The sequence below is a fragment of the Camelus dromedarius genome, chromosome X (genome assembly GCF_036321535.1).
Source record: "Camelus dromedarius isolate mCamDro1 chromosome X, mCamDro1.pat, whole genome shotgun sequence".
NCBI classification, from domain to species: Eukaryota; Metazoa; Chordata; class Mammalia; order Artiodactyla; family Camelidae; genus Camelus; species Camelus dromedarius.
In genome coordinates, this window is record NC_087472.1 from 82,836,301 (window position 1) to 82,861,570 (window position 25,270).

The following is a 25,270-nucleotide window of genomic DNA, read 5'->3' on the forward strand; positions in this document are numbered from 1 at the left end:
CTTAAAGGGTGGAAAGTTAAGTATGTTCTTTGAACACAGTGGAATAAAATCAGAATTCAACCAAAGGAAATGTGGGAAATCCACAAATATGTGAAAATTAAATAGATTTATTTTGGCACGGTAATCATATTCAAACTACTTACTTGCTCCTCAGTTGATTTTCCTGATACAAAATCCTGTCACCTACAAGTAGTAAAAATTCTGAATTCTTAAAGCTAGAACAAAACTAAAGTAAGAACTTATCACTAAAACATACTGTAACACTTTTTTCTTGCTTAACGTGTATGTAAAATACAACAAATTTAGACACACAAAGATTAGACTGAAATAGCATACCTATATACTCAGTTCCACAGCACTTACCTTAAGGAAAACACTGTACGTCCTCATAAACCACTATTTTAGAAAACTGTCCAGCTCTACAAACAACAGGCATCCAAACATATATACCCAAAACATCAAAGAAAACTTAGGAGGTATTAAAAACATCAATATTCAATAAGTGCAATCTATATTTAACATATTTCAAATCCATTATATGAAGGGATAGGGAGGGAGGAGAGAAATTAGGAGCAGTATGGGGTAAGAGGAGAAAAAGAACCAAAAAGGAAATGAGAGAAGCAATGGGACAAGAGTGACAGACAAAACAACAGCTCAGAGCAGTTACCATATGCCATGTTATCATTTAAAACGTTTTGATCTATTAACTCACTCAATATTCATAACCCTAAGAGTTAAGTACTTTTTACCTTTGTACAGATGAGAAAAACTAAGGTAATATAAGGGTAATCTGACTAAGATGAAATAACTAATAGGTGACAATCCTAAATTTCAAATCTAGACACCTTGTTACCAACAGCTCTGCTGATCCCCTTGCTATACTACATCTCCATTTCTAGTTCAGTGCTATGGGAGAGACAGAAGGACTTCATCAATCCTATTAAGTATTTTAGCCAACCACTCTTGTTAAAGGTCTCCAAACTGTTTTACAAGAAGCAGTGTGGTATATACAAAAGCAAGTTTTCTAACCAGAAATATGTGAATTTTAATTTCTGTTCTGATACTTCTGTGTGATCACAGGCAAAGTTCCCAAACATCTTTGGGACTCAGTTTCCTCACCTGAGGATACAAAGCTATGGTTGTAATGATTAGGTAAGGTAATGATTATCTTTAAATGTCAGAGCTGTCCAGTTAAGTATTAGTTCCCTTCCCTCTCAAGTAACATTCCATTGAAGGGCATACACTTTAAAGACAACTATTTGTAATTTAGTACTAAGGATGGAACATGCATGTGTTTTAGAGTGAAAAAGACTTGGTAAACATGAGGTCTGTTCACCTACAAAACATGTACAGGCATACCTTAGAGATACTGTGGGTTCAGTTCCAGACCACCACAATAAAGCAAATAGCTCAATAAAGTGAGTCACATGAATTTTTTGGTTTCTCAAGACATATAAAAATCATGTTTACAGTATACTGTAGTCTATTAGTGTGCAACAGCAGTTTATGTGTAAAAACACAAAGCATATACCTTAATTTAAAAGTACTTTATTGATAAAAATGCTAACCATCACCAGTCTTCGGCAAGTCATAATCTACTTGCAATAGTAATAAACATTACTGATCACAGATCACCATAACAAATATAATGATGACAATGTTTGAAACATTGTGAGAATTACCAAAATGTGACAAAGACAAGAAGTGAGCAAATGCTGTTGGATAAATGATGCCAAAAGATTTGCTCATCGCAAGGTTGCCACAAACCTTCAATTTGTTTAAAACAAACATCATCATCTGCCAAGAGCATTAAGCAAAACACAAAAGCGAGGTATGCCTGTAGTTTTGTAATGAGATTTAGCTCACTGGCAAATGCTCACATACACACCTGCAAATCATGTTAATTTATAAGCAATTTCCCCCTCAACATATTAATGTTTTGCACTACGTAACAACAGCTGAATGCAGCATGAGGGTTGGCAGATAAAGTTCTGGATTGGACAGCCATTACCCTACATTTTTCTTGGCTTGGTATGACCACATGCTGTCTTGGAAGTACGTTTACTGTTCCTCCTGATCTTTGTGCATTTTATTTCAGCCTTGTGTTCCTAACTCAGTTAACTGCAACTGCTTGCTATATGGAAGGGTTCCATTAGGTTACCTTTTTTTTTTTTGAGTCCTATATTCACTATAGTTTGTCAGGAATTTAGGATCTTTTAAACTGTGCTGTTTATTTTATTGGAATTTTTATTGTTTTTGTTAGTGCTCTAATTACAAAGTTACATTGATTTTGGGTGATCAGTTTGCTTAATCCTATTTCCCCATAAGCCCTCTTACTTTTTGCTGCATGATTTTGCAGAACACGAGGTTTTTCAGCAATTGCAATATAATAGATAATATTTAATCTCCAAGTAGCTTTCTTTTTCTCTCAAGGTGGCTAATACCTTCAGAGACTACCAGGAAGCTTTAATGGGAGAATGTATATGAAGTGCCATACACATAGAAGGCACCCAATAAACAGTAGGTGTTCTATCAAGTGCTGGTTATTTCTCCCTTGAAATGTTAATTAGGTTATTATGTACTCTTGACAATTCTTATTTCCGAACCTTCCAGGCTCCCTATGAATATGATCTCTAGATCAGTCCGGGGAGAAGTACTCTCCCAACTATAAATTACCAGGATTCTATGCTCCTGATACACATATCTTAATTGCACAGGCTGAACTTTGAAATGAATAAACAGCCTCAACAGTTTTACTAATATAACTGCTTTTATTATTCTGTTAACATTAACACAGAATCCTACCATATTTCAAAATTTTGCCCTACTTTTTAAAAAGTTTCAAATCAAATCTTACCATCTGTGAGATAATTCATAGCACAGTATTCCTATCAGGATTTGTGCTGGCTCTAAAGAAAATGTGACAATAGGAAGACTGAAGAAACCAGTTAACAAGAAGGCATCAAAATTATGCAGTGCTACACAGTTAGCAAACTAATTATCTGCTGAGTAAAACAATGAACAAATGAACCACCCTTTTAAGGTGAAGTATATTTTTCATTCAATAAATAGTGGAATAATCTAGTAAATATGGAATTGGAGTCCCAGTTCCAGTCACCTGACTGCAAGCACCAGATTTCTATCAACAATACTAAGTTGGTTCATGTTTGCCAAATCTAGTTCTACCTTAACAGAATTTTTAAAAATGAATTTAAATTACTTTCTATTTTAATGCCGCTTAAACATGTGCATAAATGAAATTAGAATTAAACTCCTTATGCTTATTGCTCTTATACAAAACATTTACTAACTAAATACAAACAAAACTATTAATATTAATATGTGACAGATGGCAGCATACTGCTGACTGCTAAGGGTTCCTTTGAGGTTTTTTCCCCCCAAATTTAGTTATTTAATTATTTATTTTTTGGTGGGGGGAGGTAATTAGGTTTACTTAGTATTTATTTATTCTTAGAGGAGGTACTGGGGATTGACCAGGACCTCATGCATGCTAAAAGCATGCGCCCTACCACTTGAGCTATACCCTCCCCTCTCCTTTGAGTTTTGCATGGCTCACCTACTACCATCATGTGGGAGATACACCTCTCCAACTTGAATTACATCACTCTGTACATACAGTTTGTCTTGACATAATTTTTCTTCTACATCAACACATCATTTATGTGTTAAGTCTGCTTCTGTTGCTCTCATTACCTGACAAATCACCAATGCATTAAAAACACAAAGCTAACACAAGTACTGAAATGGTGTGGCAGTTCTTGACTGTGAGACAATTATCCAGGTACTCCAAAATACATGTACTAATGTTTAAGAATATCATAAAAATGAAAACAAACCTGTTTTAAAAAGAAAATACTTATGTTTTAACTTGAGCACAAAAAGGGCATCAAAGAGATGCTCTGAAGGTTAGAACTTTGCAGGGAATTGGGGCGAGGGGGTGCCCAAAGACTATTAAAATTTGGAAATTAACTGCTCCAAATGTAGGAAATTCTACATCTAATCTTCCCTTTAAGGTTTTCAGTTACAACACTGTGAAGCTCACTGCAGTCAGCAGGAAGGTCTTCCTTTTATTGAGTCAAGTCTATTTCCCTTGTCACTGATACCTATTGCTTGTAGTTCTGCCCACTGAAATAAGTTACCGTTCACCACTTTCTACATCATAATCCTTCAAAATACCGAGATTTATAGTGTACATACACTTAGAACACTTTTCGAGAAAATATATACTTTTACGAAAACATTTATCAAATTCTTAACAAAGGGCGCTAGGTCTCAATAAATTCTCATCCCTAAACAAATCAACCTGTTAATAAAAAGCTAGTGAGCAATGTTAACTTAAAATATTAGACACAGTCACATACCAAATGTCACAGAAAGTATGCCGACTTATCAGTCTACTCTGTTAAATGACAAGATAAACAACTCAAAGTTACTTATTAATAGCTCTTACTAACCTTAATCAAAGTTAGTTAACACTTTTAGAAGTTACTAATCCAATCATGAAATGCTGATCAAACACAGTGAAGAGACTTCACTTCACTTAGTCAACATTTTAAGCAAGGCAGATAGATTATAAATAATTATCATTTTCAGTGTGCATCCAGTAGGTACTCTTTATGCCTGAACTTTCCACAGTGAGATTAAATCACAAATGTAAAGACTGTGAAAAGGAAACCAAAGAATTTAAAATTCCTTGTAGCCAATGAGATTTTCTCCGCTATATTTGAAGTTACATAGAATAGCTTTTTAAGTAACAATCTTTTGTCTGTTTTGAGTGAAGGTAGATTTGTTCAGAGAGATGTATGGGGGGGGGGTGCAGGGAGAGTTTAAAGTAAAGGCAGATATACACTCTATAGACAGTGTGGGCCATCTCTTAAATAACAGTCTTGAGATATAATCCACATACTCTAAGTCATTCATTTAAAGTGTACAGTTCAACTATTTTATTTATAGTTTATTCAGAGCTGTACAGCTATTATCAGCATCACTCCAAAAAGAAAACCTTATAGCCATTATTAGCAGTCACTCCCCATTCCCTCCTCCCTCACCTCCAGCCCCAAGCTAATTTACTTTTTGTCTTTATAGATTTACCTAGTCTGGTCATTTCATATAAACAGTATCATACAACACGGAGTCTTTTGTGACTGGCTTCTTTCACTTAACATGACCGTTTTCAAGGCTCATCCAAGTTGTACCATGTATCAGTACTTTTTCTTTATTGTTGAAAAATATCCCATTGTATGGTACACATTTTATTTATGAATTCATTAGTTGGACATTTGCGTTATTCTGTAATGTGGGTTTACAATGTAGATTCCATCAAGAGAGATTTAAGAGAAAAGGTATCCTTTCACGTCTGTACGTCCGTGTACAATTAATCCTAAAGATTCAAAATAACATACTGCAGTATACCATGAAAGCTAATACTTAAAAGAGAAACATCAAAAGCAGAAGCTATACAAAGTAACTGAAAATGAAAATTATAAAGACTAGTGTTGAAGCAGCAACACTAAACTTTAAATGTTACATAGAAAACATTCTAATTCAGTTACAGCACCTCCTCCCTTAGTATACTGAGACACTACTTTAAAAAAAAAAAAAAAAAAGAGGCCAGAGGTCAGCAATATTTTTGACAGGCAACAAATAAAATGAGAAGCAGAAAAGCTAAAGGCAAGGGAACCTCATCTTTAAAATGGGAGAGCTATATGCTAAGGTCCCTTTAAGCTATATTTTACAAAAAAGCAAATGATGCTTACGTGCTGTTTGTAAACACAAGGCAAAAGAAGGTCAGATTAATAACAAGGAATAAATGCTAACAGAACTCATTTACTAAGACATTATCTAGTGTAGTGGTTAAGAGTACAGATTGAAGATAAGCTGCCTCAGTTTGAATTCCTGTTCTGCCACTTAACCTAGGTATTCAAGCTGGACAAGTTCCTTAACATCTGTATCTTGGTTTCCTCATATATAAAGTTGGGGTAGTAGTATATATCTTTTTAAGATTGTTGTAAGAACATAAAGAATTTATACACGAAGCAATTTCAGTTCCTCACACATAGGCACCCAGTAATAGCTACTGCTGTGAGAGGTTTACAAAGTAGAATAAGAAAATAAGAACTAAATTAAAGACCTGTAATTTACAAGAGAAGGACAATGTGAGCACCAAGGAAAAACAACTAAATAAGACTGGGATATACTAAAATATCTAAGATAAAATGCTGTCTGAGATTTGCTTCAAAATGGAGGGGGTACATAAAAAAGAATAGCTATGAACTGAAGCTAGCTGATGGGAGTTTATCTACATCTGTGTATGCTTGGTTTTTCCTTAATAAAGTTTGGAAAAGAGGGAAAACTAACTAGATGAAGGTAGAGAATATCTATAAAAGCTTAGGAAAACAACATTTGAGCTGCATCTTAAAGAACAAGGATAAATAGTAGGCCAAGTAAGTATGTGTAGGGATGCAGGAGAGGGTAAATGGTTGTAAGAAACAGTATGGGATAGCCTAAGGCAGTCAATGTGACAGTAGTTCAGAATAACTATCAAAAGACCAGCACCAATCACCTCAAGTACAGTTGCTGGCATGCGTAATTGAGTGGCATGCTTAACTTCTGTTCTTGTACCTCTGGAATTAGATATTAAATTTTAACAAAGAAAATTTGGCCTATGCAAAAAGTTCACTGATGGTAAAACATATGTAATCTTATTAAAACAAATCAGATATTTTTAAGGGTATTCAAGAGTTCTCTCTATCCTTGCCCATCCCTTAAAACATATTTATACAGGTGAAATCTGGTTAAACAATTGAACACAGGGTAAAAATAAAAAAAAAAAATCTATGGAAAAGATAACTTGCTTATTTTGGTGACACTGTTGAACACCAACTCTATGCCAGATCCTGAAAAGACAGAATAGTAAATAAGACAGTCTCTCCTCTTAAGAAATTCACCAGTCAACTAAATCACCACCACCCCCAAAAGGAGCAGGATAGCAAGTACATTCTTTAAACTGTATTTCATAAGTGTGAATTTCACACAAAAAAGAATGATTGCTAAGCTCAGAGACATTTATTGGGATGCATGAAAAAAGTCCTGGACAGTGAAACAAATGCGGAATGGAGTAATTCTGGTTTACACTTTTTTAAGATATTGAATGTATTATTTATTTTTATGTTTTTAATTTTTGACGCCCTTCACCCATTTCTCCCACCCCAGCCCCATCTCTGGCAATCACCAATCTGTTCTCTGTATGTATAAGCTTGGGTTTGTTTGTTTAAGATTCTACATATAAGAGAGATCATACAATATTTGTCTTTCTCTGACTTATTTCACTTAGCACAACACCCACAAGGTCCATCTGTGTTGTCGCAAATGACAAAATTTCATTCTTTTTTATGGTTGAATAATATATACACACATACCACAATTTCTTTATCCATCCATTTATCAATGGACACTTAAGGTGTTTCCATATCTTGGCTATTGTAAACAGTGCTGCAATGAACACAGGGGTGCATGTCTTTTCAAGTCAGTGTTCTCGTTTTCTTTGGATAAATATGCAGTGGAAGTGGAATTGCTGGATCACACGGTAGTTTCTATTTTTAATTTTTTGAGAAACCTCCATACTGTTTTCCACAGAGGCTGCACCAATTTACATCCTACCAACAATGCATAAAGGTTTCTTTTTCGCCACATTCTCGCCAACACTTAATATTTTTTGTCTTCTTGGTTTATTTCTAAAGGTCATATTTTAATATCAAGTAACTGACTCTCTTAAGTGCTAAGATCTTTCCATACACATTCTAAAGCCAAAATGCATAAATTATTTTAAAAAGTATCAGGAATGTTTATTTTCTTTGTCACTAATAGACCAATTAAGTTCATTTTAAAGAATTCAGAGAATTTGCTCAACTAGCGATTCTGAGCTGCAAGAGACGTTCAAGCCAAACTTCAGGTTTTATAGATTAAGAGTTAAATAGACCAACAGAGTTAAACAGACCAATAAACATATGAAAAGGTTCTATCATTAGATACAGGCAAATGAATATTTAAGCCACAATTAGATATTCCTAAATCACCACCAAAATAGCTAAAATTAAAAAGGCTGACAATACCAAGTCTTGATAAGGAAGAACATGAACTACACTGCTGTTAGGATTGTTAACTATTACAAACAACTACTTGGGAAATCTGGCAGTATCTACTAAAGCTAAACACACATATACTCTATAACCCAGCAATTCCACTTCTGGGCATATATCAAAAGACGTACAAAACAATCATGGCAACACTCTTCATAATTAGTGAAAACACTGGACAATCTGAAGTCCGCCAACAGTAAAATGGATAAATAAATCATGGTGTATTTCATTTAATGACTACATAGTAATGAAAAAGAAGAAATAAATCAGTCATGTGTTGGACAAAAGAAGCGAGACACAACAGTGCATACTGTATTATTCTGTTAGATGAAGTTCAAAAACAGGTGTACTAATTCATTGAAAGATATGGATCAGAATATTGGGTTTTTTTTGTTTTTTTTTTTTTTGAGTGGTAAGGGCATGAGGGAGCCTTCTGCATTGCTGGAAATGTTCTATATGCTGATGTGAATGGTAGTTACACAGATGTATACATTTTTTACAAATGTATTTAAAAGTTTACAAATACAAAATTTTATCAAACTACACACTTAAGGTTTGTGGACCTGACTGTATGCAACTTCTATCTCAACTAAAAAATAAAAATTATAGTAGGTAAGCCACTCAGAAGATAATGTCAAACTTCCCTTGGGAGTCTAAGGCACTGGTTCTCAAAGTGTGGTTCACTGAGACCCTTTCAGTAAATCCAAGAGATCAAAATTGTTTTTGTAATAAGACGACACTATTTGCCATTTTCACTGTTACTCTCTCTGAGGTATATAGTGGAGTTCTTCTAGAGGCTACATGATGTATTATATCACAACAGATTGAGGAAGAAGCAGAGGGAATCCAGCTGTCTTTTATTAAGCCAGGTATGAGGTATTTGCAAAAATGTAAAACAATGTCCCTCTTCTCCACTTTTGTTTTGGAAGCTATTTTTCATAAAAGTGTTATTTACACTAACATGCAATGAGTCTTATTTTTAAATGCATACATAATTTTAAAAAATGTCACCATTTAATTTTCTAATATAATAAATATCAATAAATAAACCCCCACATAAATAAAAGCTCTTTGAGGTCCTCAATAATTATAAAGGAGTCCTGAGACCTGTAAGTTTAAGAATGTGTGGCCTAATGATACACAGTAAGAACGATAGGCTTCTTTTGCTACTTTTCTTACAGTTATGAAAAACGACTTACCAACATTTTCTCTGAAACCATCTGTGCCAGAAGAAATCACTGCTACTATATTTATCTGCATACTTTCATTCTCAATTCAGAAAAAAACAATTTCCCCTGAACATTATTTCCCCTAGCAGGCTACATCACTTTTTAACAACAGTATGTTCTTAAAGCTTAATCTAGACTTCAGATGAAAACAACCAAACTTTAAGCTGCTCTGCCAGCCAAATTATACCCATGGCTACCAAATCTATACTGCCTAAATTCACACTACAAGCTGTTGTGCAAGCACAATTAACCCACGGGGTACTAAATAAAATAAAAACCTCCACAAAGGGAAAACAAAGGTGAGTAAGCTTTCAAATTATATTATCCTTCCCTTTACCTGCCAATCCAACAACTCTCAAAGCCTATTAACCCTTCACCTTTTTGAAAATTTCTCTTTTCTAGACTCCAGTTTTTCCCACACCTCTAGGGATAGTGATAAGCTTTATTAATTGAAAAAAAAAGTAGCTTAAGTCATTTCTCATCAGCACCTTGGTTTTACGTAAGAGTAGTGAGGAGAGAGCGGGATAAGTGGAACTGAAACACAGCCCTTATGACTCCAAGTCCAGTAACCTTCCACTGACTTCCATTTTCACTTAAAATATGAATAGTGTTTTTAAACAAACAAAAAACCCTCCAAAATAGGAGCCAACGAAATTACTCCACCTATTTATACAATAATATTATTCATCTATTTTTGCGTATCAATCTCTTTTGAAAGCTGTAAAATACAACCTATGCAAACCATGGAGAGCCTACAGTCAACATTCAACTGGATGCTAGATTCTAGTCTCCTACATGTTGGGGGAGGAGGTTGGTAAAAAAAAAAAAAAAGGTATATACTTTGATAATTCACTGTTTTAAGTAATGGAATTGCATTGGGAAACAGTCATTCTATAACCCAGATTTCTTTCTCCTGATGACCTTTCAAGAGATCTCAAGAGACAGAAGCTCTTCATGGGGAGTGGGGGAAAGGGCTGAAGGGGGAGATAATAAAGGTGTTAGGCTTTTCAGCTAAGTACTGTATTCAGTGACAAAGAAGCCAAAGTCATATTAGCAGCACCAATCTCATACAAGTGGAGTCCTGGGTATCTCATTCCTTTACTCCATTCCCTAAATCATTCTCTTTATCACCTCTCATGCAAACCATTAAAAGTACTGTCTCAATTTCCCTGCTACCAAACGCTCCAACATGTCCACCATGATGCCATCAGAATTATCTTTCAGAAACAAACAGATCTAATCATCTGTTCCTGTCGCTTAAACTTGAAGGCCCACCTCATTACTGCCAAAACAAAAGTGCTCTAACATGGCACTGAGGCATCCCTTGTACTTTAGCCTCACTCAAACTACCTTGCTACTCTCATCTCCTATTATCCCTCTCCCCTCCCAATACCTCTAGTCTTTCTTCTACATTCTAATACTAGCTTTTCTCTAGTAACACCACACATTCATACTTCCATTCCTCCATTTTGAATACTGGTTCTCAAATTTTCCCCCCAGGGCACACTTGGCAATGTCTGGAGACATTTTTAGTTGTCACATCTGATGGGGAAGAGTACCACAGGCATCACGTGGGTAGAGGTCAGGGAGGAATAGGGCAGCACCTCACACGAGGAATTATCTGCCCTAAATTGTCAATGGTGTTGAGGTTAAAAACCCTGATCTCATGTTGTTCCCTCTGCCCAGAAGTCCCTGCTCTAATTCATAGGGTCACCAAAATAGTACACCTATGAAAACAAACAAACCTCACTCAAACCCAAACTAGAATGATTTTGTCATCCCTTCTAACATTCCATTTTTCACACCTTTACTTATTGCAGAATTTATCACTCTGTGTAATTGTCTGGCCCACTAGACATTATAGCCTATAAAGTAAGGATTCATCTATATCCCCTTGTGCCAGGATGGCATAGAAAGAATAAATTCAATTCAATAGTTGTAAGATAGCAATCACCTAGTCCAAATCCTTCGTTTTACAATTTCATCGAGGTTAAATAACTTGCTCACTAGCTAGCAGTGTAGTTACAATCATAACCCAAGCCTTTTGAATGAGATTAGTGCTCTTTACTATCCGCTACACTGTCAAACAGGCTGAGGAGGTTGTGACCACCCATAGAGGACAGTTCAGATTTAGAGACTATCAACTGACCCTCAGGAAACTTCTCAGAGCCACTGTCCCGGGGCTTTTCTAAAGAAGCACAAAGAAACAAAAAGTAGAATGCCAAAAGAAAAGCATGGGGGTGGGGGGCAGGAAGCTACCAGAGTTTAGAGAAAATAAAGACCACTTCCAACTGGAGAGAATCACAAAACAGTTCATGAAGATGGCATGTGAGCTAGGCACTGTAGGCTAGCCACAAAGGGGAGATGGAGTTCCAAGAGTAAATCCATGGGAATAGGAAATGCTGGAGCATCCTCAGAAAAATAGACAGAAATGTCAAAATGACCTAGTTTGGGAAGAACTGGCATGGTAAGAGTTTTGAGCAGTATCTGGGAAGAGAGCAGGAAGAAAAAAGGAGAACCTGATTTCCGTGGCTGTGTAGATGAACAGAAACCGAAGAAACTTTCCACCATTCTCTTTTCACTGACAGGATTCTTCTTCCCAGGATGCACTGAGGATAACTAAGGTAATCCTCAAGTAGGAGCAATTCAAGACAGCTGACATAAGGCTCGGATAATGACATCCACTATGAGACAAAGAACACACTACATCAGGCTCCCCCTGCAACCCTCAGTCTGGACTCACAATCCCTCTCACTCCAGTTCAGGAAGCTCCAAGTTAAAAACTCTCAAGAAGTTTGCATAACTTACACCTGATACTAATACTGCATGTCAATTATGTTCAATTAAAAAAGAATTTTGGATAACTAATATCAAAGGATAAAGAACACAGTAAAAAGATATATGAAGACTGATTAAATAAGTAAATGAGATTTTCTATCGTCATTTCCACAAAAGTCTAGGCAAACACTGTATAGGCAGTACCCTCCTTTCATACATAATGCATTCCTGAAAATATGACATAAGTCAAGTATTTCAAAGCCAAACAAAAGTCACATGTTTCTAAAGGTTTTTTCAACTCTCAGAGTCAGAGTAAAGGAAAAGTATTATAAAATCCCTCATTATACCTCACCTTTGACATGTAAGCTTTATTACACATTTGCCATACTTAATTTTCTGTTTCATTCTAATTATTTCATTCACCACCGAACAAAATCACCCAACATAACCAATAAGCACAGCCTAACCCAGTAAGGTTAAAGATTCATATCCCTGATCAGTTCCCAGTCTCAACAATAATCAGGTTTGAGACTTCCAGCTGACGCAGTTCTGTTTTCTGCTCATTTTTATAAAGGGGTAAAATACAACTGAACTTGCAAATTAACACTGTTGTACAAACACAGCAAAGCTGTTGAAATAGAACTGTTCTCAGGCATGCAATACCATCCTGCAATAAAAAGAAACCTGCTTCATCAGCTAATGGACAGAAGTTTGAACCTCACTTAAAGAAGGGAGGTTAATTTAAAGTCTGAAATTGACTTAGAGAAGGATTGTTAACATACTGTATTAAAGTACTGACTATATAAAAGCCAGATATATCATGGCGAGGACCAGCTAACATGTTTCAATGGGAAAAGGTATAGAAACAGGAAGCAGAGCTCATTAAAGTTCTCATAAAGAATTCTCACTCTTTATATACACAATTTTAATATGCAACTGTTACCTCATTTCCCAGTCCAGAGCACATTAAAAAGGGAGGAAACTAAGACTGGAACCACGAAGGACAACAGTGAAAACAAACATTACTGAGAAAACGAGCTAGCTTAAGAAAAAGACCAAAAACATTAATTCAAAAGTATGGGGCCTTTTAGTGTATATGTGAACCATCCTGTAAACCTCAATAGCCACTGAAGAGGAAAAGCAACAGATGCATAAAATGAAACAGGCCAAAGAACAAATAAATTATACTCCTGATGTTACTGGCACTAGCAAAGAACAGGAAGCCCCTAAAAAAGGAGATTTGAGGAAACAAAGCCATAGAAGTGGGAAAGCATAGGAAGTGTATAGGGAATCCTGAGTCAAGTGAATGGAGGACAGGGGAAAAGAAATTTTTAAACAGTAGGAAAATTGGAAAATCATGATCATGAGAGTTTTGAGGAGTATTTAGAAAAATAGTATCTAAAAAAGGAGAGGAGAGACACAAAAACTGTCTCCTAGGCTGGGTGAACAAACAGCACACACTCAAGTCCTGAGGCAGTAGTAAGTGGATACAGAGGGCAGAGAACACAAGGTAACATGACTTAGTAAACTGATTATGTAACTGATGAGAACCCTTGATTTAACACACATCTAATAATATGGTTGCTTCCATATGATGGAATTATCAGAGGTGGGCTTTGTGTGTTCTGCTTTTTGCTTTTATTACCTTATGCCACTCAAACTTTTTCTTAACAGAACAGATTACAGTAATTTCATAATAAGATAAAAATTATAAAGAAAAAGTACGTAACATCTTTAGAAAGCTTTCCATCAGATAGTAAGTTGGTTTAAGTAAGAGCAAGCTTTGGTGTTCTGACAAATTCATTTATACAGACTGTTATCCCCTGAGACATCAAATTAATAAAATATTTTGATAATGCCTCTTTCCAATTTAGTTTTAACTGAGTATCAAACACCACTGCCCCGCTTTCAAAATGGTGCTCTTTGTCCCACAGACTCTAACTCTAAAGTCTGTGGAAATTGACTTTTAAACTCCCTCTAGGCCCTTTACAAGAAAAAGTTTGCTGATCCCTGCTCTGAACTCAGGAGGTGTTATCAAGGAGAGCAACCAAATCTTTCTACACTACCTTGATCAGAGACAAAATACTATTAGGTAGAAAGTGGGTCTAATACTATATAATTTCCAAGCCTTATGGGGTCCAAGTTAATCAAGTAGACTTATTTAGAAATTCTAAGTAACTAGTTGAGAGAAAAGACCAGAAAAGAGAGATGTAACCGACAACCTAAATTTACAACTTTCAATAACCACCGAAGTCAGTGGGAAGAAAATGGACATACTGGACATTAAAGAGAGGCTTCTCCTATTCCTTTTTTTCTTCCTAATTTTCTTCTCTTGCCACTTCACAGGTTCTGTGAATGAGGAGGGGATCCAAGACTACTAGCTCAAAATCATCCCAAGGAAAACAATTCCTTTGGTAACAGCTGGCCAATATGGATCTAAAGCGTTCAAAGCTTACACATGATTGATCAGTTACAGAAAGGATAAACGAAAAGGGGTCATAATATGATGGTATATCAATTTTGTACAAGCAGTTCTTGACACTGGGAATTGAACGTTCCCCCAGATTTTGCCATTCAGGCAATCAAAATTATTGTAAACAATATTATTCTATGTGCTCTGTAATACACAAAGGTAAAGGACACAATTCTTGACCTTACTATCCATTGGAAAGAAATTTCAGTGTGAATTTTGAGTGGACTACAAAGGTCATGGAATTCAAAGAATTAATAATTAATGTTGACTTGTTAGATATGGAAATAACTTCATGCAGAAGGTAGTCTACACACAATATCTTAGTGAAGTTACTTCACCTCGTTGAGCCATGTTCTTCACCTGAAAAGTAAGGAGTTTGATTAGATCTAAGACTCCTTCCAGGACTGCTCACCAGTAAAAGGATTAGGTCAAGTTACGTGACTCTAAGCAATAAAGAGAATGAGAGAAAAAAAATATCATACTGAGAATATGGTGAACTAATCAACAATTAATTACTGAATGTCTATGTGCCAGGCACTTTCTAGGCGCTAGGGATGTTATCAGTGACTTAGGATCTTGAGTCTGACCAGATGGATGCCACCAACCTAAAAGAATTTGGAGGACAAAACTAATCAAGCCATCTGAACAAAATAAGTAAAACAGAAAAACACACAGTGTAGAGATTACTGACAGAGCATCAATACAGAAAAGGAATGGGAGGAGAAACAGGTGACACCAGACAATGTAATTACTGGACCAAAATTAGAAGTACCATTAAGCACAGCTATTTCTAAAGCCAACATGCAATAAATCTGAAAGAATCTATTTCTCCTGTACCTGATATTTGGGTTCACTGGAGAAGTCTGGAGTTTAGAAGGAAATTCTACTTAACTTATTTAAAGAAAACGAAAAGTAAAAGGAAAGTTTCATTGGCTTATAACTAGGTGTATTACTTATAACAACTTAATTTAGTCCCTTTCTATAAAGCACAATGAAGAACAAAATTAGAGCTAGGAAGGACTTTAAAGATCAATAGTGCAGACCTCACTTCATATAACATAAGCTTCTAAACAACAGTAATCTCTAGAACAGTGTCTGGCATATGGTAGATGCCCAATAAATACCTGATGAACGGATGAAAAAGAAAATGATGCCTTAACAGATATTAATAATGTTAGTATTAGAGCTGGAAGCCTAACTCTAAGAAGGTCCTCAGTAAGAGACAATGAATATACTGTGTGTCTGGGGTGGGTGGGAGGGCACATGCACCATATACATAAAATTCTATGTGGAATCCCAGTCCCTCCCAACTATTAAATCTAGTGTCTGAACTTTTCACTACATTTGTCCCTAGAATTTTAGCATTGTGAACAACAAAACCAAAGAATAATTACTGCCTAATGATAGGGCACAAAACTCAGAGTCCCAGATCTCCCCTTTCCCTAAAATAAACTGCAAACAAAACAAAACATAACAAAAACAAAAAAATCCACCTAGCTGCATACCAGAATCATCTTTTGAGTTTTTTTTTTAAATGCCCAGTTCCCACCTGAAACCTACTCAATTATAATCTCCAAAGAGTAAGACCTAAGCAAATGCATTTTGAAAAAGCTGCACAGATGATTGTGATACACAGCTGAACTAGAAAATCATTGCTGAAAATGTAACTGGAAACCCACCTGCTGCCGAATACTTCATGTTTAGTGTGTAAGAGTGTACTGAAGCCCAAAAGACTAGCATAGGCACATCTGAAGAATAAATTTAGGTAAGACATCTCATCTTAACGATATACTTTTCCATACCTCATTTCTTAAAACTATGTTACAGTGGTCATTACTTTATGTTCAACACTAATAACTGAATGATAAATTCAAACTCCAATATATATAAGTATCAGAAGTTTCATGAAGTTTTTATTCCTTATATTTTATAGCCCAGAAAAGAGGACTACAGCGATCATTAATTTAACAAAGATCACTAACAAATCGTATGCCACATTAAGAATGCTCATAGATTCTACACTAGCAGGCTTCCCTCCCCCAATATAGAATTTAGCACAATAGACCAAGGGAATTAAGAGATACAAACAGCAAATAAAGGTGTTAATAGTATTTCATCCATTCCACAAAATAATCAATCCTGAAAAAATGCAACATAAAAAACCCTTCTTTTTGAAAACTTTTGATGAAAAGTACAGATTTTAAACTAAGCTAAAAGAAATTCAGAATTCTCAAATTGAGATAATAGAAATTTACATGATACTAAATGTTCACTTATGGGGTGATTTAAATTACTGGGAAACAAATGCCCGGATTTTGCATCTTTTAGGTTAAGTTGCCTAACATTATTTTAGCCATAAATAGAACCACTAACTAAACTATCAACCTGAACACGTTGGGAGACATATGGGAAGAGAAGAACCTACTTGTTGCAAAGCTTTGCCATCTCCCTTGGTCAATCAAGTTATTTCCCAAATTGCAGACTACTGTCATATTTGGATTAAAATTTTAATCTAAAGCCCCTCAGACAGGAAACAAAGCAAAAGTTCTAAAAAATTTTTTTAATAGTAATTAGTGTCATTTCACTAACATGGCAGAGCAGTTAAAGCACCACTGGTTGAACCCGACAGACCTCCGTCCTTCATTTGTTTATTAGAAATAACACTATCCACATAAGGTGATAAATGGAGTGTTTAACATAGTGCTGGCACATAATTCTTAGCAAATGACAATTATGCCAATAATTGAAAACAATTGAGAGAAAAATCATCTTATTTATCCACTGGAAAATGTAATAAAAACATGCTAACAGCAATAACAAAGTGGTTTTCAACGCTGCATGAGAATCACCCATAATGCTTTTTTAAAATATACCTCTGCCCAAGCTGTATATCAGACCAATTAACAAGTCTCCAGTAGTGGCATCCAGGCATCAGTATTTTTTCTAACTCCCCCAAGAGAGTCTAATGTGCAGTCAGGGTTGAGGTCTAGTGTATTAACCCTTTTCCAAATATTAATGTTAGACTATGTTAAAATAAGAAGAGAACTTAGCAATAAATACGATAGCTTCACTTCCAAAGACACAGCTCCTGAAAGAACTGAACAGAAACTAAAACCCTGTTTTTCAATTTTGGGGGAAAAAAATGTCAAGATTCAGAAAACGTTATCACAGACGAGAAGAAACATAATGGAGGGGAAAGATAATGCAGGCTATCATAAAACCATTATTTTGTTTAAGAAAGAGTTACAATGCTGTACATCTGAAACTCACATAATTTTTTTTAATCAACTAGCTCAAAATCACAGAATAAGACTCCTCCCACCCCATAACTGCCCAAAACACTTAAAAAGGACTAATCCTTTAACACACACATCTCTACATATTTCAAACTACTTTCTTTAACCTGATTGAAACAAAGTTTCGTTTCAATATTAAAATTCTGAAACTAAAGTACAAACTGTTAGTTTTTAAATTGACCATATGAAACAAAAAATAAGCTAAAGAATGCTTCTTTGTGTCCAACTAATCAAGAACTTGATGACTGGCAAATTCACGAGAAACATCCATTTTCAAAAACTCTAAGCAGCATTATTAATATCATGTCAAAGAAAAATTATCTTTGAGGAGATAGCCATTAAATCTCTCATCATCTTGAAATGTCAGAAAATTTATTTCAAGATCCTGGGGAAAAAAAAAAAGAGACCAAAGTAAATCCTACTGAAGCGTTCCATTGATTAAAACAAGAAAACTATGGAACATTGAGAAATTCCAGCAATTTGGTGAAAGGTAAAATCTGCCTTTCAAAGTTACTTTCTGAAGAATTTAGATTCTCACATGTACTGTTCTTGCTGTTATTTAATCCCTCCAGAAATTCTCCCTCCCAGAAGCCACCAAGGTCAGCAAACAAAAGGAAGAAACAGCATAAGAACATTAAGATAACACATTAAGAATTATTAAGTTAAACGTTCGCGAAAAAAATACAGGGAAAAGGCTAGAGAGGAAAAAATATGCTTAGTTCAAATGTCTTATTTTTAAATGAGAGAAAGCAAAACATAGGATATAAGAAACATTTTGAGTTTGCCCTTGGTACATCAATTCCAAATACCTCTGGTTTCCCCTCTAATCCAAGTAATAAAGCTTAAAGGGTTAAAGTGACAAGTATGACAAAGCACATGAGTTTTAAAATTGAGAAAACAAATGCTGACATCTTTGTATATATATAATACATAAATCTTCCAGAACTAGGAAGGCATTTGCTGAAACCAAAATGGCAGCCCACTGAATCAGTAGACCAGTGAGATCTAAAGGAGTTTGTAGTCTCTAATTTTTAAGTGTACAGATTAAGAAAAAACCAAGCTAGTCATGATTAACGAGTCCTTACCATATAATCACCAGGAATAGAAAATGAGCTCCAAGAGAGGGCTGAGTACCTGCTGAAAAGTTTTCAGATCAATGCACCCCAGATTCTTCCTCAAAAGTTAAGATATACAAACCTTATGTAGATTTATGGGGACTCATGGGTTTCCAGGTCAAAGAATGCCACAATTACCCCGCCCCTCCATCGTTAAAATAAAGCACGAATATTTAACCTACATCTACAACTCGCTCAGTTAAATTCAAAGACAGTCTGAAGAAATTACACACACCTGTAAACTGCACGATGGAAAATCCTATTAACGTTATAACTATGCAACTTCCAAAAAAATGTTTAATTTTAGAATGTTCTACTGGAGATATTAAAAAGCCCCGTGTAAATCCCAGTCGCCAACAGAAATCCATACAAATATTACAAAACATGTATACACCTGCTCCGTAACTCTTTAACTTAATACTTCACAATGAATGAAAAATACACCACTTTTCAAACCCGAAGCCTCACATCACAAGAATCTGAAGGTTTTATCATTAACTCGCCCATGCTATTTTTATTTATATATATATATATATATATACATACACACACACACACATATTATTTTTTTTTTTTGCAGAAGCAGTTAAAAATAGAAAGGTGGTGGGTCCAAGCTCGTTTGGAAGCGATTTTCTGCATCAAAACATCTCTCGCAGCTTTGGCCCTCGGTAAATGAACGGGGGCGAGGGAGGTGGAGGCGGCCGATAACCCGCCTCCGACTCCCAGACCACAGAGCCCAGGAAAAGCGGAGGGTTATCGTGGGAGGGTGGGGGGAGGCGGTCAAGTAGTCGGGCCCGATAGCCAGGCGTAGCCAAGGCCTAGCTCTACGGCTCCAAATCACTCCACCTCAGTAATGGCGTTTGGTGACAAGTGGAAAGAGACCGGGAAAGAGAGAGACCGCAAGCCCGCGGAGCTGCACGCCCCGGGGCCGACGCCCCCGCCCCCCCTCCCCCCGGCGCCGACCCGGTCCCCTGCTGCGGATGCGGGGGGCGGCACGCCGCGCCCGGAGACTCCATCCTCCGACTCGGCCCCAGACAGGACGGGAAGGGGGAGGAGGGGGAGGGACGGAGCCGTCAGCCATTTTCCCTTACAGTCCAAAACACACAGACACGCTCCCGGGACGCCGGCTTCGCTTGGAACGGAGCCCTGCCCGCCCGCCCCGCCCGGGGCCCAGGAAGGGGAGACTGGAAGCCCCCGGCCCGGCCGCCGGCCGCTGAGGGAGGACCCGCGCACACGCACACCCCCTCGCCCTCCTCCCCTCCCCTCCCCTCGATCCAGCTGTTGGCCCCGGAAAAGCGCGGCTGGCTACTCACCGCACGACACAGGCGTTTTCTCCTCAGAAGCAGGGCACGCGGAAACGGCAGCAAGGCTCAGTCCCGGGTCAAGGCCGACTCTGGGTGCATCCCAGGCCCCAGGGTTGACGGGCGACAAAGTGTGTCGAGAGGCTGAGGGCTTGAGGACCAGGGGGCTGCACCGGGGCGCCGGAATTCACTGCTCGCAGCGTCTGCCTGCAGCAGCGGTGGCCGCGGCCGCCTCCTTCTCCTCAGCCGGCGGCGGCTCTCTTCCCCCTTCTCGCCTCAGGCTGGGGCTCTCGCTGAGCGCAGACGGGCTCCGGGCGGTGCGTTTCTCCTACGTCACCTCCTCCTGCTCCTCCCGCAGTGGCGGCTTCACCTTCCACTGGTCGCCGCCTCAGTTCCCGCTCCGGGCCTGGTCGCTTTGCTGCGGCTAGCTCCGGCGCCAAGCCGAGCGCCAGCCGCTGAGGGGGCCGCCTCCCGCGAGGCCTGTGAGCCGAGCGAGGCTGGGAGGGGCTCCGCGCGGCAAAGGCCCTAAAGGGCCGGGTGCAGGGAGGTTGCGGCTCCGGCGGCGGCGGAGACTAGCTTCCGCAGCCGCGGATGCCCGTCCTCTTCAATATGGCGGCTCCGGCAAACCAAAAAAAAAAAAAAACCGCTCGACCAGTGGCGGCGGCGGTAGCGGTGGCAGCAGCACTGGTGGCGGCTGAGGCAGCAGCGCGACGGCGCAGACTCCCACTAGCCCCAGCGCCGCTCAGGGTCCTGGTGTTCCCCGCCCCCTTCAGGCCCCGCCCCCATCAGGGCCCGCCCCTCAGCCCTCCTCCTCCTCCTCCTCCTCCCCCTCCCCAACCCCCCTTTCGCTCAGCTGCTCCTTCTGTTCCTTCTTCCCCTTCACCCAGGGCTGTCTTCCGCCAGGGAGGAGTGGCGCGTGCCTCCGGGAAAGCCGGGCCAGGCGAGAGACGCTTAGAATCCAGAGAGCTGGGGTGGGGGAAGGGAAGATAATGCGGTAAATTAAGCAACACGGTGTCTTACGGCTGGCCCCCCCAGAGTCGCATTAAGGCCAGGAACCCTCTGCTCTGGAGCAGTGTGAGAGCCGTGGCACGAGGACAGGCAGAAATGGGGGAGGGAAGCCCAAAAGGACCTGGCACGCCACGCCGGAGGAGCTGAGAGGTCGGGATTGGCAGGGCGCGTGGTCAGGACAGAGTTAATCGCGCGAGCCACAGCCGCGTCGCTCAGAGTTTGACTTGGGCCGCTTGTTTTTGTTCCATTGTGAGCAGAGGCCCCGCCGGCAAGTACCCGGATGATGACGTCACCAGCCCCCCCCTTCCGGGATTGTAGGGGGAGGGGCATCAGATCTCGAGACCAAGCGCTGGGCGGTCGCACCCGCGGTGGTTAGGGGGGGTCCCGGGGACACAGCTGACCCACGTCACGTGTCCCGTGAGCCAGCCAGGTCTATGGAACGGGAACCTTTGGGGGCAAACAGTGGAAGGTGCCGAAGGCTGGGAGGGCCGGGCCACCTGCTCCGCGCCGATAGGGGGAAGGTGTGGCTATCTCCTGCGGCGGGAGGGGAAAGAGTTTGGAGTGGGGCCTTCTCCCCACCCTAAGAAGCAGGTGCTGAGAAACTCATTCACATGATCCTGTAGCATCCGTACCTGAAAGCACTTGGGCTTCACAGCTTGACTGACTCTGACGACCACCCTTTAGCCATAGGAGCTCTTAAAACAGTATAGCAAGGAAAAACTCGCGAAGTGCCACAGACGGCATAGCGACTAGGCAGTACTAAATGTAGCAAGATTCACCTCTTTTGCCAAATCATCAGCACAATTTACTGTTAGAACCCAGAAGGGCCTTATGAACCCATGACACCCATTATGTCATGGATTATCATCTACATGTTTATATTCTAAAGTGAAGATTATTAGGCTAATCTCAAATAAATGGAGTGCAAGGAACAATACAGCCTACCTTGGATGCTCAAATGAGGAGAAAAATGCAGTTCTAATTTAAGCACCGATGTCCTTTTGAAATAGAAATGCTTGTGGACACCAAATTGTATGCAAAATCATAGCAAAGTCCTATAAAACAAAATCATACTTTGTATATAACAGAGTTGGATTTAGCTATGCTACAATCATTTTAATTTGTAATAAAAAGTTGTTAAAATGGAATCCAAAGTAGTGTAAGGTGACACCAGGAGGTACCACAATGTTATTAGTATCTTAAATTTTAAAACCATTTCTCCATATAGTAGACTATACAAAGTTATCACCACAAAAATCATATAATCAGGTGTCCAAACACAAAATTCATAGGCCTACTAATTCACACCACATTTTATCTTGTTTTTATAATTATTTCCATGGTGGCTCGTCTTCTTCCACTAGCTTATGAGCTCCTAAAGTATATACCACCCTCCATGTACACTGTAGGTTTGCTAAGTGCGTGATTGTTTTGTTTAATCCTTAGAATCATGTGAAGTAGCCAGAGCATATATTGCTATCATTGACTTTAAAAAAATTTTTTTTTATCATTTACTTTAGATAACAGAAAGGGTAAGTGATTTGTCCATGGTCACCAGACAGGACTGGTAAATGTTGAACATATGTCTTTCAACCCTATCAAAAGTGCACCTTTAAAAGGATGTCCCTCTCATCAATTCTATTCAACATTGTACCTGTGGTTCAAACCAGGCAAAAGAAAAACAACTATAAGGCATCTGGGTAAGAAAAGAACAATTAACCTACTTCTGTTTGCAGATGACATGATCTTGTATATAGAAAATCCTAGGGAATCTACTATAAAAAACTATTAGAACCAATAAATGAGTTTAGCAAGATTGCAGGATATAAGATCAATATTTTAAAATCAATTATATTTTTATATACCAGCAATAAAATATCTGAAAATGAAATTAAGAAAACAATTTCACTTACAGTAGCATCAAAAGAATAAAATACCAATGAATGAATTTAACAAAAGGACAAGGTCTGTACACTGAAAACTACAAAACATCATTAAAAGAAATTAGACAACCAAAATAAATGGAAAAACAGCCCATGTTCAAGGATTAGAAGACTTAAGATTACAGTACTCCCCAAATTGACCTACAGAGTCAACCCAAACCCTACCAAAATCCCAGCAGGCTTTTTTGCAATAAGCACATGAAGAGATGCTGAACATCATTAGTTATTAGGGAAATGCAAATCAAAACCACAATGAGATACCACTTCACACCCATTATGATGGCTATTATCAAAAAATGAAAAATAACAAGTGTTGGCAAGGATGTGGAGAAATTGGAACTCTTGTACATTGCTGGTGGAAATGTAAAATGATGCAGCCATTGTAGAAAAGTTTGGCAGTTCCTCAAAAAGCTAAACATGAAATCACCATATGACCCAGCAATTTCACTCCAAAGTATATATACCCACAAGAACTGAAAGCAGGGATTCAAACAGGTATTTGTTCACCCATGTATGTAGCAGTGTTATTCACAATAGCCAAAATGTGGAAACAATCTAAATGTTCATCAACAGATGAGTAGAGAAACAAAATGTGGTATAAACACACAATGGAATATTATTCAGACTTAAAAATGAATGAAATTCCAATACATGCTACAACGTGAATGGACCTTGAAAACATTATGCTAAACGAAAGAAGCCAGACAGAAAAGGTCACATGTTGTATGATTCCACTTAATGAGGTACCTATAATAGACAAATTCATACAGACAAGTAAAATAGAGGTTACCAAGGTTGGGGAAGGGGTGGAATGAGGAGTAATGTTTACTGGGTACAGTGTTTGGGATGAAGAAAAAGTTCTGGAAATAGAAAGTGGTGATAGTTGCACAACATTGTGAATGTACTTAAAGCCAATGAATAGTATACTTAAAAGTGGTCAAAACGGCAAATTGTATGTTCCATATATTTATTTTGAAAAATCAATTTCATACAGTCTAGCCTATAAATTATACTGCCCCCAGCAGTTCTAGGGGGACTTAATCCATCAAGTCAAGCTCACCAGCAACTCATTTCTTCCTATGCTCTGTGGAGCTACCCAGGATACACCATGGCTCCCAGGGTGGGTGTGACGTACAAGACTGCCCACTTTTGACATCTTCCACTAAGTTAATGGGCTAGGAAATGAACAGTTCTGAGTTTAAATAGGTTCAATGTCACAGTGCCACTCCTTAAAGTCCATATAGTCCAGGCCTTCCTTCTTATTTCCTTTGTTTTTAGTTTCTCTTTTCTAACACCTGTCCTTTAGCTTTAAAACTAATTTTTCACTTCCTGGTTCTGCCTTGCTAGGGCAAAGCCTTATTATTTTACATTTCCTCATAAAATTTCCCATTGTACTTCTATTCCCCACCCCCTCCCGGAGAAAAGCTTAAGTATACTCACTGTTGACCAGAACTCTTAGAGAATAGACTATACAGCTGGATACGTTGTTATTAATACTTTTGGAGCTACACATCTCAAAGTTCTACAGACAAGAGGGTTAAGCGCTTCATACCTGTGGAAATGTCTTCTGGGTTATTGGCCAAGCTAATATAAAAGACGAGGGAGCTTTGATAATATGCCCCCTAGAGAAGGCTTTGTGATTTGAATGGAATGAGGAAAGTCCACAATGACTTAGTATTTTTAATGTAAAAATGTGATAACCAAGAATTTAAGGAGATGGTCCCATTTCATCTTCATGACAAGCAGAGGACATAGCTAGGGAGAACAAGGTATAGCATGAAAGATCACAGCTGACAATATGCTATTGCCCAAGGATGTTCAATTGAATTTTAGACACCAGTGCCAAGAACAGACATGCTTAAAAATAGTCTACCCATCCTACTCTGGAGAACCTCTCTGAAAGGGGCCTATTGTCCCCCAGGGACTTGGACACGGAGTCCGGGTGCTATGTCACTCATTTTATTCTAG

The 25,270-nt window shown here is 38.4% G+C and overlaps 1 protein-coding gene across 4 annotated transcripts in view; it reads right to left on the minus strand.

The window, feature by feature from the left end:
• Nucleotides 1–20,978, minus strand: part of USP9X (ubiquitin specific peptidase 9 X-linked) — a 120,059-nt gene extending 99,081 nt beyond the window's left edge. For 2 of the 4 annotated variants that reach the window (XM_031445452.2, XM_031445451.2), the window contains exon 1: nucleotides 20,364–20,978. The gene's annotated coding sequence lies outside the window, so the exon portion shown is untranslated. The remainder of the gene's footprint in view (nucleotides 1–20,363) is intronic. The other 2 variants (XM_031445454.2, XM_031445453.2) reach the window with 1 other exon arrangement.
• Nucleotides 20,979–25,270: the final 4,292 nt, after the last annotated feature.